This window comes from Rattus norvegicus, chromosome 6 (genome assembly GCF_021556685.1).
Source record: "Rattus norvegicus strain SHRSP/BbbUtx chromosome 6, alternate assembly SHRSP_T2T, whole genome shotgun sequence".
Lineage (NCBI taxonomy): Eukaryota > Metazoa > Chordata > Mammalia > Rodentia > Muridae > Rattus > Rattus norvegicus.
In genome coordinates, this window is record NC_141539.1 from 135,465,160 (window position 1) to 135,479,451 (window position 14,292).

Sequence of the window (14,292 nt, forward strand, 5' to 3'; positions counted from 1 at the left end):
CCACTTGACTGCATCCCTCACCTTGAGGAAAGTATGGTGAGCACTTGGAAAGCTTCAGATCCTGAGTCCAAGAAGCCCCCAGGGCACCAGATTCAACGCTTTAAAGGCTCTCACCACCCATATTTGAAATGTAATTCTTGGGCTGGAGGGATAGCTCAGTGGTTAAGAGCACTGACTGCTCTTCCGGAGGTTCTGAGTTCAAATCCCAGCTCACGACCATATGTAATGAGATTTGATGCCCTCTTTTGGTGTGTCTGGAGACAGCTACAATGTAGTTATTTATATGTAGTAAATAAATAAATCTTTTTTAAAAAGGAAATGTAATTATTGTGTGCTACAAGATTAAGACGTATTTGGAAAGGTCTTATTTTGTTTCTGCAATTCCTCAGCTGCAAAACCCGTCACTGAGTCTCTACTGCAACTTAGTGACAGTCGCTGAGCATGCCAGAGGACTCACTCCCTGATGTCATGCTGCTGAGTCAGGGTCTAGCTGGAACCCCATGCCACACCTATAAGGGTCCCAGGTCATGGCCATCCCAGGCCTGCATCCAACCTTCACCCATGATGTTCTTCCAACAGCCCAGTGAGCCAGTCTTTGGCTCTGCCCTGGCCACCCAGGATGTCAGCCTAGAGCCTGAAGAGAGACTTGGGATGGAGGAATTCTGTGGTCCTATTTCTGAGTCAGGTAGCAGGATGACCTCTGGGTGCTACACTTGAGCTCTGAGATGAGCTTGTTTGCTGGAGGTGGTGGAGTGGAACGGAGCCCTGGCGTTGCCCCTGGAAAGGTCAGGCTTGAGGGCGCTAAGGAAGAAGACTGTTTCAAAGGTAAAGATTGCTTCTCATTGTTGCTTTGAACGCTTAATGCGACAGACCTAACACCAGCTCGCCTATCTGTCTTCTGGCTCCTGCCTTCTGCAAAGGCCCCTGAGGCACTCACTCATCCTTGCCTGGTGGATCCGATGGCTTAGCTGGTGCACCAGCAGGGACACTGCTTTCCTGGTGAGGGATGGGAGCTAAAGGCTGATCCGGTGCCATGAGGGCTTTGCCAAATGGTGTCCAGAACACTCCTGCATCCAAACTGTCTGCCTTCCTCATCGGGCACAAGGCGTACAAGAGAATATGTGATCTGTCATCTCCTTCTGCTCCTGGTCCCCTGCTGTCAGGCAAAGGGAGAGGCAGGCTCCAAGCAGGAGTATTCTGGGCTGCCTGACAAGCTGGACAACAGGGACACACTCCTGGCTACCCTTCCATTTGCCTCACCTTCCTAGATGGGCAGCGTATGATTCACCGCCTCCCCGGCTGTCATCACGCTGAGGCCTCCTTTCTGCCTCCAATTTTCTCACTTCTGGGAAACCTCTCCACAGCCCAGATTCACGACTTTGAACTTTTCTGAGACTCCAGCTCCACAGCTTTGGGACCGACCTATTTTCTTCTCGTGCTGGTCCCCTGTGGTACTGGGGATGCAATCCCATCCCTCAAGCTTCCTCCCCTCCCCTCCTACTTGAACTGCCCCGCTCTTCTCTCTCAATCCCCACACAGTATAGAATCTGATCTGAGACGTTTCAGTAAAGCGTCCACTGGTAAGGGGCCAGGACTTAGATTTCTATCCCCAGTAACCAGGTGAAAACCAGACAGTGTGGCACATACCTGTAATCCCAGTGTGGACTGGGTGCATCAAGAAGACAGATTGAGCAGCTGGTGAGCTCAGGCCTCAACAAGCGACCTTGTCAGAAGAAACAAGATGAGAAGCAAACAAGAAAGGTTCAAGACGTCCATGTCTGGCCTCCATACCCACGCACACATGCACACTCGACGTTTGCACATACACGGCAGATACACAAAAACCAAATAGACTTACGCACAGAACCAAACTGCCAAGAACTGCATCTGGGAAAGAACCTGCCAGAAATCTCCATTTCTACAGACAATCATCTGGAACATCTTTGAACCCCTCTCCTCCGGCAGCTACCTCTCCCGTGCTCAGCAGATACCACCTTCTCCCCACCCTGCCTCCGCTACCCACTGCTCACTGTCCTGCAGTCTGGTGGCACTTGCTGCCTCTCATGAATGTAAAGAAGCCCCTTTATAGAGATGGTTCTGATGCTAAGGTTCTGTAACCCAGTTGGTTTGTGGTCAATCAATAAAGATGCCAGGGGCTAATTGCTGTACCGAAGGAAAGAGGCGGGACTTCTGGGTCCCTGGAGGCAGGCTAAGAGATACAGGAGAGGAAGGAAGATTTTCACCACACTTCAGAGGAAGAAAAGGTGACCAGCAGTGTGAGATCTCAGGCAGAACGGCCATAGGCCGCTTCTCCAGGCCAGAGGTTAGAACCATAACTAAGCAGAGAACAGATTAAGAGGCACTGAACTAAGAGAATTGGGAAGGGCACGCTAACTGTGGGAGATTTAGCTCAGTGGTAGAGCGCTTGCCTAGCAAGCGCAAGGCCCTGGGTTCGGTCCCCAGCTCCGGAAAAACAAACAAACAAACAAACAAACAAACAAACAAACAAAAACTACATGCAACACCCCTTGGGACAAGAGGAAATTACCAACTCCTCAAACAAATTCATGGTGATTTTGAACCTAATCTTATCTCACAACCTCCAGAAGGAAAGACCCTGCCAAGTGAAGGAAGACCCTTACTTCAGAGACCCTGGCACAAGGTAGCTTCCCCTTCTATGGTGGTTTGCATATGCTTGGCCCAGGGAGTGGCACTACTAGAAGGTGTGGCCTGGTTGGAGGAAGTGTGTCACTGTGGGGGTGGACTTGGAGACCCTCCTCCTAGCTGCCTGAGGATGCTCAGTCTGTTTCTGGCTTCCTTCAGGTGAAGATGTAGAACTCTCAGCTCCTCCTGAACCATCCATCCCTGCCTGGATGCTGCGAAGCTGCCCTGCTCCCACCTTGATGATAATGGACTGAACCTCTGAACCTGTAAGCCAGCCCCAATTCAATGCTGTCCTTTATAAAACTTGCATTGGTCATGGTGTCTGTTGACAGCAGTGAAACCCTAACCAAGACACCTGCTGTGGTACATATTGTTTGGCTTGTCCTGAAGAGACAAAGAAATACCTTTTACTCCAGATGGAGACAGTAACAACAGACCAAATAACTCCTCACCAGGCCAATCTCCACCAGCGGTTGAGTTTATTAGAGTTACTTATGGGAACATGGGTGACTCTCAGATAGTTGTATCACAATAGCAGGGGCAATGACTCAGGAAAGACGTGTCCTGGAGTTGACGGCATAACTTGCAGGCCACTCCACCACTGAAGAATCTACCCTCCCCAGCACATATTTTTTATGGAATCTTGGGAGGGGTTTTGTGAGTCTCTACATTTATTGGTCTGAGCCTTCCCTCTCCTCCCCTCCCTGAGGAATTGTTTCAAAACAGAGGAAAACAGCTGCATAACAGAGCTAAACCGTTTCCATCCCAAGTCCCAGCACCTCAAATAGTGACTTCATTTGGATAGCAAGTCTTCTCAGTAATTAAGGCAAAGTGTGGTTGTGGGGAATCGGGGAAAGCTGTGTGGTTAATATTCTTGTATAAAGAACAGACAGATCACAGAGGGGAGCTGATGAGAACTGCCTAGGGAGATGACCATCAGGAGCCCGAGATCTCGCCTCACTGATCTCGCCTCACAGCCTCCAGAAGGAGTAAGTCTGTCCATGCCTGGCTCTTGGAGCCCCACTTCCAGAGCCTGATGTCGAGATTCAGCTATGGCAGCCCAGGGACCAAATCCACACATCCTGCCCCCTTCTCTAATGGGGCAGTCCCATGAAGCGGGTAGAATCCTCTCTTCCACGGGCAGTCATTCAGCGCTGGCTGCACCTGTCCCATGCTTACATGCTAGACTAGATGGCTGGGCACTGACTTCTATGAACCCTCTCTCCCTCCCTTTATCAGAGACACCATCCTACATCCTTGTCGGTGGAATCTTCTTAAGATAGTGGGGAATCAGTAAGCACACAGTAGGTCTAGCAAATGCCTAAGGAATGGACTTCATACGGGTTTATGAGAGCTGCAAGTTTTCCCATGTACAAGTCTGTGCACAGGTGGGGGCGACAAATATTTTAGTTTTCAGCAATACCCCTTCCCCCAAAGAAGATTAATCGTCGTTTGGGTCTAAAATAGCTCCCTGTGTTTTCCACTGTGAAGGGCTGCCCTGGTCTGTAGGGTGCAGGAGCCTGAGCCCGGGTGGTGGCTAATCATCCACTTTCACAGGCCTGTACCTTCCATGGGTGCAGATCTTGGCTCTGAAATACAGTTTGAGGTGAGGTAAAACTTCCAGAGTGTAGCCAATTGCATGTAAAAGGATTCTCTTAAGGCTTCGCCATGCAGATTAGCAATGCTAACACAGGCTGGGGTGTGTGACTTTTGGAAGCACTCTTGTGAGGTAGAGAGAAGAGGGAGGGGAGGGGAAAGAAAAAGAAGGGAAGAAGGGTTCCCAGCTCCGAAAAAAAGAACCATTAAAAAAAAAAAAAGATTCTCTCTACAGCAAGAGACAGAAGTCCAGAGGGTTCCAGGTTGTAGGAGACCCAGTGGGGGGGAAAAAAAAAAAAGAAGGGAAGAAGGATGGAAAGAGAGGGATGGGGAAGAGGAAAAGGAGGGAGGGGAAGGGGGAGCCTGAGAGGGAGGGGAGGGAAACAGACACCATGCTGAGGTAAAATTGGTTTCAATAGCGCATGGATAGAGGGTGATGCTCCTCAGAAAGACTATAGCACACATCTGGCTGGAAGATGGCTCAACGGTTAAGAGCATTGCACTGCTCTTCCAGAAGTCCTGAGTTCAAATCCCAGCAGCCACATGGTGGCTCACAACCATCTGTAATGGGATCCGATGCCCTCTTCTGGTGTGTCTAATAACAGTGACAGTGCACTCATATATAATAAATAAATAAAATTAAAAATAAAAAGAAATCACACATCACAACGCTGCTTTGCCCTTGCCCATGATGAATGACTTCAGAGGCCAAGTGTCTCCGTGGAAATCCCCTGGGCATATGCTCCCCTTTGTCCTCATGCCACTTTGTCTTCAGGGGCAGAAGAAACTGGGATGAGGTAGCAGCTGGCTGAAGCATCCCAGCCTTTGAGCAATGAGGGGAGGCAAGCTTCTAGGCTCCAGGGAGACACAGAACACGCTTGCTAAGTAGCCCAGATCTTGTGGGAGTGTAGGAAGGAGACGGCCTGTGCATGTGAGGCGAGGTCCTGACATCCCAGTCCCACTATCATCTAAGGGACCACAGCAGACATAGTACTGGGCTGGGTAAAGCTGGAGGTCCCCACAAGGGTGAGAGGTTGATGGGGATCTGAGATTCATCAAGAGCCACCTTTGTCCTTCATCCTCACCGCCACCAGTGAAGAAGGTGCTTGGTATCCAAGTAGTTTACTTGGTGTCTGAGTTGGGGTTTTACCACTGTGAAGAGACACCATGACCAAGGCAACTCTCATAAGGACAGCATTTAATTGGGGCTGGCTCAGGTTAAGAGGTTCAGTCCATTATCATCAAGGCAGGAGCATGGCAGCATCCAGGCAGGCATGGTGCAGGAGGAGCTGGGAGGTCTACATCTTCGTCTGAAGGCTTCTGGCAGATGCCGGCTTCCAGGCAGCAAGGGTGAGTGAGGGTGTTAAGCCAAATGCCACAGTGGCACACCTACTCCAACAGGACCACACCTTCTCATAGTGCCACTCCCTGGGCCGAACATATACAAACCATCACACTTGGGTACCACGATTATAGCTGCAGGATACTGTGCCCAGCCCCTGACTTCTTGTTGGTGACCTCCGCGAGCCTGCCCTTAGTGTTTCTTCCTGTACTTTTCTGTTGCTGACTGTCTTGGGAACTGATGAGGATTCTGAGCCCCGAGATGAAGTAAACAAGACCTAGCTAATGTTTCAGTCAAAACAGGAGTGGGTAGGACTGGGGGAGACGGCCCAGTGGTTGCCACAGAGGCACAAGGACCAGACTCAGATCCCCAGAATCCACATGGTTGGCTGGGTAGGCATGGCACCTGTATGTAGTTCTAGCTTTGGAAAGCAAAGACAGGATCTGGGTAACACCCTCTGACCAGCAAGACTAGCCGAACTGGTGAGCTCCGAGGTCAGCTGGGAGGTCAATGAGTAAGGTGGAAGAGTGATACGGGTGATTGCTGACATCAGTCACGTGCACACGGGCACAAGCATGTGCAAACACACACCGAAAATAGCACGAGGAATGGACAGGTGGGTGAAAGTGGCTGTAGTGTCAACAGCACCGAGGGACACTCCAAGGAGTCCGTGGTCACTTACCAGAGCTAGTGGAATGCCTGACATCTTGTTCTTGCCTGGCATTTGACTCAGATTAGCACAGCTCTGGGAAACCACAAAAACTCAGCCCCAATGCTGTTCATCCACAGTAAGAATGAAAGTTACAATGCCACGTGTCCCGTTGAACGTTTTCCCATGTGGAGACGAGGGAAGGAAGGGCCACTCGTTGCCTCTCCCCCACAGCTTGAACACTGGAACATCCTCAAGGCAATCTCTCTGGGACTTCCCAGACCAGGAGTCACCTGGGAGGGGACCTTGTGCCCCAGAGCCGAGCAGGGGCTTCCCAGGAACAGTCAAGTGGGCAGCCAGGAGGACAGAAAGGTAGGTGTGAAGAATGTGAGCCTGCTTCAGGTCCACCCGAGTGGAGAATTTCCTCCTAAATAAAGTCCATGGCCAAGGTTCTGGCTTCCGCACCACTGCAGTGACCACAGGAGATGTCAGGACAAGTTACATCACTTCCCTTTTGCCATGTTTCTACTGCTGATTTGGGGCTGGGAGGACACTTCCTGGTCGGGGCCATCCTGCAAACTGAGGGAAGTTGCAGGGCGACCCTAGCCTCTATCCATGAGAGGGTAACAGCAACTCACCTGCCCAGTTGTGACAACCCAAAATGTCTCCAGACATTGCCCAATAGACCCCAGGGGGCAAAGTTGCCTATCATAAGAACTATTCTGGGGCTGGAGAGATGGCTCAGCGGTTAAGAACACGGACTGCTCTTCCAGAGGTCCCGAGTTCAATTCCCAGCAACCACAAGGTGGCTCACAACCATCCATAAAGGGATCGATGCCCTCTTCCGGTGTGTCTGAAGACAGCAACAGTGTACTCACATACATGAAATAAATAAATAAACCAAAAAAAAAATTAAGAACTATTCCTTTGAAGAGCTTGAGATTGAGTCCACACATAAGCCAGAGCCTGCCGGTTCCAAATGTGACAGTTTGCCACCCCCTCCCCAACGGCCTCAGAGTAATCTCTACCCAAAGGCCCCTTGAGACCCAGTTCCAGTCTTTCAGTCATGCTTTTGGCCCTGAACAAGAACCTTCAGGAAAGGCCCTCCTGGGCTCTCTCTGGTTCAGGCTACCTTAGGACCAAGGGAAGTGAGAAGACAGGGGAAGGGAGGGCTATTTGCCCAGCCTGCTCGCCCCACCACATTCGATTCTAATTGCCCTACTTGCCAAGGAAGGCAGCCCTCACTGCCCAGCAGGTGGCACCTGTGGCTGGCAGCAATGCACACTTCACTCTGTCCCCCACGCGTTTGACCCGTGCAGGCCTGTCTCCACAGACCCTTCATTAACTTATTCCCAATTAAACCCTTGTGACAGTGCCATCTGTTTCCTGCCAGTTAAAGCCAGTAACGGCAAACTTGGGACGAGCAGTGAAAATCTTCCGTTCCCTGGAGGGAAGCCCTTGGACACGGCACGGCACAGTTCCTTATCAGGGTCTTCCATCCGGCAGGCTTTCTGCTGTCCCCACTTCAGTGACACCCCACCTCTGCAGCCTTCTAATCCAGGGTGCTAATGCTCTTAAGGTGTCCTCTCTCCACCTCGGGTTATTTCTGTCCACTTCATCTTCTCCGAGGGACTTAGGGATTTGGGAGGAGACCCGGAAGGGATTGTATCTCACCTTACTTACCTGAAAAAAAAATATATATATATATATATATATTTGCTTCCCTTTCTTTTTTCATCAATGACTGAATACATACCTTCATCATGGTAGGTCTGGGATCAGGCCATGAGACTCCCAGCTTTTAGGAGTCCCTGGGAGTCATCCTTTTGGTTTTCAGAGTCTGTTCCCCAAGCCCGTACCTGCATCTCTTGAGTGCTGTGAATCCCTGCCCATTCCAGATGACCCCTGGCTGATAATATGGAGAAGGGGAGGCCTATAGCTCCCTCAAGACCTGGAGAAGACAGTTTCTAATAGGAGTGGCCTGGAAAGCAGGGCAAACCCACACCGAAGGTGGCATTTTCAAAAACTCTTCTCCTCCACTCAACCTGGCCAGGTTCTCTGGGTACCCTGGGCTCTGTTGAACTTTGAGGCTCTCCTTGGACTGCTCCGACTTGCTGAACAAGACCTCTCTCTGCCCCATCACTGTCCACTTGTTGAAGAGCAAATTTACTGAGCGGGCTTTGGTGCCAGCCGCTGGGGTCGGCGCTCCGCACGGGGTGGACAATCGATTCAATGAGATCTCACTTAAATCCCCCAAACCCATAGGCAGTTTTACAGCAGAAGTTGCTGGGGACCTACTGTCTCACCTGCCCACCACATGTGGGTTCTGACTGCCCTCCTGGCCAAGCCAGGAAGCCCCCACTGCCCACAAGGTAGCACCTGTGGTTAACAGTCTTGCACTCTCGTCTCTCTCATTCCTGTTTGACCCTTGCAGGCCCATATCCACAGACTCTGACTTATTACCAATTAAACCCTTGATTAAGTAGATATACATCCAATTAGACATTATCGTGAGTAGTTGCAGTGGAAACAAGGTGACCTGATCGGGTTTGTCCTTACAGGAAGTTACTGTCCAATCTCGACAACCTCTGCCAGGCCAGGGTTGGGAGGCCAGATGCCTGAGAGGAGATGATAATATGGAGAGGAGGCCTATAGCTTCCTCACAGGCTGGAGAAGACAATTCCTTATCAGGAGTGGCCCAGGAAGGAGGGCAAACAAGCACTGAAAGTGGCATCCATTTCTTTCAAAGCTCTGCACTAGGAAACCGAATGCTAGGGCTGGCAAAATGGCTCAGTGGTTAAGAGCATTGTGATTGGGGTTGGGGATTTAGCTCAGTGGTAGAGCGCTTGCCTAGGAAGCGCAAGGCCCTGGGTTCGGTCCCCAGCTCCGAAAAAAAGAAGAAAAAAAAAAGAGCATTGTGATTGCTCTTCCAGAGGTCCTGAGTTCAAATCCCAGCACCCACATGGTGGCTCACAACCATCTGTAATGAGATCTCATACCCTCTTCTGGTGTGCCTAAGACAGCTACAGTGTACTCATATATATTAAATAAATAAATCTTTAAAAAAAGGGGGGGGGGGCTGGAGAGATGGCTCAGTGGTTAAGAGCACTGAGTGGTTAAGACCTCTTCCAGAGGTCCTGAGTTCAAATCCCAGCAACCACATGGTAGCTCACAACCATCTGTAACATGATCTGATGCCCTCTTCTCATGTGTCTGAAGACAGCTACAGTGTACTTATATATAATAAATAAATAAATCTTGAAAAAAAAAAAGGAAACCGAATGCCTAAGCCCAAACCATTATCTCTTCAGACGCCCAGCCCAAAACTCAAGCACAAAAGGTTGCCCCAGCACTCAGAGGACCTAGCTGTGCATGGTGAGCACACTAGCTGGTCGCTCTAGAGCTGAAGACTTATTGGGGCAATGAAACCCACACTGCAGTGCGCGAGGCTACACATCTTCATAGCAGTCCCAGAAGGCTAGGAAGTAGGACAAATGGTGGCTGTCATGGGCATCTGAGGGGGCCAATGGGAAGGGCTGACTCCAGCGGCTGAATTCAGGTGAGGGCATCTTCTCTCATGCCCAGCACGAGGCAGAGTCTGTGCCAGTCTGCAGCTGGCAGGTCCTCCTCAAGCCTAGCTGAACCTCTAGTGAGACATCACGGGCATCCTCTGCTTTGCCACTTCAGAGCTGGGCATGAAGAGAATATTCATGCTTTCTTTGAAGAAGTATTCCCAGAAGAGTCAGGGCCGGAAGAATACGTGTTTGTATAATGTGGACGGTAATTTTATGAACTGGAAGCCTAGGCCATCCCAGAAGAGGTAACCCTCAGACAGGGGTGTGCACGCACACACACACACACACACACACACACACACACACACACACACACACACACACACACACTCTGTATCCTTCCTTGATAGCCCATTCCAAACCTTCTATGTATGTGGTATGTGTGTTGATGTGCTACGTGCCTGTGTGCATGCCTATGTACATACACATGTATATACATGGGTATCTTCCTCTATCACTCTCTCATCCTTTTTATTTTTTTTTCGGAGCTGGGGACCGAACCCAGGGCCTTGTGCTTGCTAGGCAAGCACTCTACCACTGAGCTAAATCCCCAACCCCTCTCTCATCCTTTTTATTCATCATTTGTGTGTGTGTGTGTGTGTGTGTGTGTGTGTGTGTGTGTGTGTGCATGCCATGTGTTAGAGGTTTGAACAGGTGCTGTGGTGTGCACATGGAGGTCAGAGGAAAGACTTTGGGACCAATTTTTCCACACCTATTTGAGTCCCAGCGATCAAAGTCGGGTTCTCAGGGTTTTGAGATAAGTGCTTTCCTGGCTGAGGCCATCTTGCTGGTCCTCCACCTCATGTTTAAAGACAAAGTCTCTCACTGAATTTGGGGCTCATTGATTGCCTCTGCCTCCCCAGTGCTGGGATTTCAGGTGTGTGTGTGTGTGTGTGTGTGTGCCACCATGCCTGACTTGTATATGGGTGAAGGGAATCTGACCCAGATCCTCAAGCATGGCAAGCACGTTACTGAGTTATCTTTCCAGTCCCCCAATCCTACCCCTTAAACTCAGGTTTGAGCTGATAAAGTTACCCCAGCATGACAGGTGACCAGATGCCCATTCACTATTTTCAACTGCTGGTTTAGATGTGGTTCGCTCTCAGCACCTCTGTAGCTGACATCATCCTGTGCCTTGAAAACCTGCTTTCTGCCTCTATCCATCTATTGCCACCAAGGTACACAGAAGTGCAAACATGAACACTGGCCCCTTTCCTTCTGGGTTCTGGCTCTCTGCCACCTAAGCAAGGCCACAGGAAGGCTCTGTGACCCTCATGACCTCCTGTTACCTCAGAGGTGCCTCATTCTAATTACACACCAGCCTTCCTTTCTGACCCAGCTTTGACCTTAGCCTACACCGTCTTCACACCCTGGCCCTAAGCATCTTCTAAGATGCAAAACAGTGTTGTGTGACAAAACTTTTCCTGGGAGAATATAGCAGACACATACTCAGCCCAGATAGGGAGCTTATCACAGACCAAAGTACAGATACACCTGGTCCCACCTGCTGAGACAGTGATTTTTATTGGGGTTACTTACAGGAATATGGGTGAGGAGTCACTTACAGAACCAGAAATGACTCAAAGACAGCTGCATCGCCAAAGCCCACCCCAGCATGGGTAACAACTCACAAAGCTGGGAACCTGGAGCACACTGCACAGCCTGTAGGCAGCTCAACAGGTTGGAGAGTGCCCTTTCCAGTGCCTCAGTTGCCTCTTCTAGGCAGCTCAGCTGGTTTCTGCTTCTTTCAGGTCTGATGTCAGAGTCTTCTTCCTTCCCTCTGGGATGGGGTTGGGGATTTGCTGCTTTTATTGCTTACCCTGGCAGGGAGGGGGCCTAACGAATCTGCTCAGCTTCAGGAACTTCCTGAAGATGTTTTGAGTTGTTTATCTTTCTGTTTTAGAGATAGAATGTTTCAAGTCAGAAGGACTGATACAGAACACTCCATCCCTTCCTCAAACTCTTACACTCTTTCCATTCCCACCCCTCTTCAGCAAGGATCCATGATCCTTGAAAGGGTGACTATGACTATGACTATGACTATGATTATGATTAAGAAGTAGGCCACTGCTGCATAGTAACCATCACCAGTGGTTATAAACTGCGCCTGTTAAGAACAGCAATCTGGGGATGGGGATTTAGCTCAGTGGTAGAGCTCTTGCCTAGCAAGCACAGGCCCTGGGTTCGTCCCCAGCTCCGAAAAAAAGAAAAAAGAAAAAAGAACAGTGATCTGTGGGCAGAAACACATGTCCAGAAGGCAGACAGGCACATCACATCTATCTAGTACAATCATACAAGTTGCTTCCCCAGTGGCACCTAAGACCTTCCTAGCCACAGGTTTTTGTCCTGACTTACAGATGTTCACTCTTTTGTGGAGAGGGCCTTAAATCCAATTGGAAGGCTGTGGTGGTTTAAATATGCTTGGTCTAGGGAGTGGCACTATTTGGAGGTGTGGCCTTGTTGGAGGGAGTGTGTCATTGCAGACATGGGCTTTAAGACCCTTATCCTAGCTGCCTGTAAGTCAGTCTTCTAGTGACCTGAAGATGAAGATGTAGAACTCTTAGCTCCTCCTGCACCATGCCTGCCTGGATGCTGCCATGCTCCCACCTTGATGATAATGGACTGAACCTCTGAACCTGTAAGCCAGCCCCAATTAAATGTTTTCCTTATAAGAGATGCCTCAGTCATAGTGTAAAACCTGAACAGTAGTAAAACCTTAACTAAGACAGAAGTTGGTACCAGGAGTGGGGTATTGTTATGATAGGACTGACCATGCTTTTGCTTAGAGGAATGTGGATTTTGGGACTTTAAATTTGTAAAGCAGTGGACTCCTTTAAGTGGGGCTTAATGGACCATCCTGGTAGAAATATGGAGTCATTTGAACTATGCAGACCTGGCCCAAGAGGTTTCAGTAGAGAAGAAATTCAATATGTGGCCTAGAGACTATTCTTGTGATATATTTCAGTGAAGAATGTGACTGTGTTTTGCCCTTGTCTGAAGAGTCTACCTGAGGCTAAGATAAAGAGAATTATATAATTGCATTGACAAAGGAAGTTTCAAAAAAGCCCAACAGAGACTCTGCTCTCTGGTTAAGTCTCATGAAGAATATTTTGAATAAGTGTAATAAGTTTAGAAAGGAAAAGTATAAAATGTTTGGTTCAAGTAAGAAAAGGGCACGAGGAAGTAAAATGGAGCTGAATCCTGTGTTCAAAGAGATAAACAGATTAAGGGAGTGGTGGCCTTGTGGCAAGATCCCACCCAGGTAAGCTTATTGTTTATACATTTGCCATTGAACAAGGAATTGTTATGTCCTATTAGGTATTATCGCTTGGTTATTGTTTTCACTTGGACTTTTAATCTGGAATGAACTACAATCCAGAAATGAAGGGCACAGGCTTTTGGTCTGAATCTTGAGGCATAGTGGCCATGAAAAGCTTAGGTACAGACTTTTTTTTTTTTTTTTTTTTTTTTGGTTCTTTTTTTCGGAGCTGGGGACTGAACCCAGGGTCTTGCGCTTCCTAGGCAAGCGCTCTACCACTGAGCTAAATCCCCAACCCCTAGGTACAGACTTTTAATTCCAGAAGACTGAGGCAAGGAGATCTCTGAGTATAAGGACAGCCAGGTATGGAGCAAGTTCTACACAGAGAAAAGCTTAAGTCCAAGTGTGGTGAATCACACCTTTAATCCTAGAACTTAGGAGACAGAGCCTCTGAGTTCAGAGTCAATCTACAGAACAAGATCCAGGACAGTCAAGCTTAGACTGTCCTGAAAACAGAAATCTGCTGATAATGTAATAGAACAAGAGGGCCATGTTCCAGCCCCAGCAAGCACCAGAACTTGATAGCCTTGGCCATGTGGCTCTGGCTTTAGAATCAAGAATAGAAAGGGACTACTGGGACAATTGATGCTGGTCAGCTGGAGCTAAGAAATTAGTGGTGATTAAGAGGAGAGCAGCATTACTGAGGTGAAATCTGGGAAGTGTTTTCTGAGAGCACAAAGAAGCTGTGTTCCAGAGATAGCCAAGGTTGTACCTCTTGCTGCAGCTGCACTTGGTAATGTGTAAGAATCACCCAGGTGGTACTGGTATTGAAGGCAGGAAGAGGTCATGGAGGGCAGCTGAGGCTTGGCACTGTGAGAGGCCCGGAAGGCCATTGGTGAAGGTGAGCCTCAGTTGTAGTTGTCAGCCCAGGACTGACAGGGTCATGCAAAGAAATTGAGGCTTAGCACCATGAAGAGAGCCTATGAGAGGCTACTGGCAAAGCCTAGTCGTAGTGGAAGATTCCAGTGAATTAGAGATGCCAGTATTGTGAGATAACCACCCAGAACAGCAGCAGCAGTGGAGTGGGGCCAACCAGCGCCTAGAGTGCTATAGAGGGTCGAGCTGGAGAAGTGACCCAAGCCCTTTGGAGGAGCCCAGAAGATCACGCGTGAATCCCAGATGTTGGAATAAGAAGCTGTAATTGCAT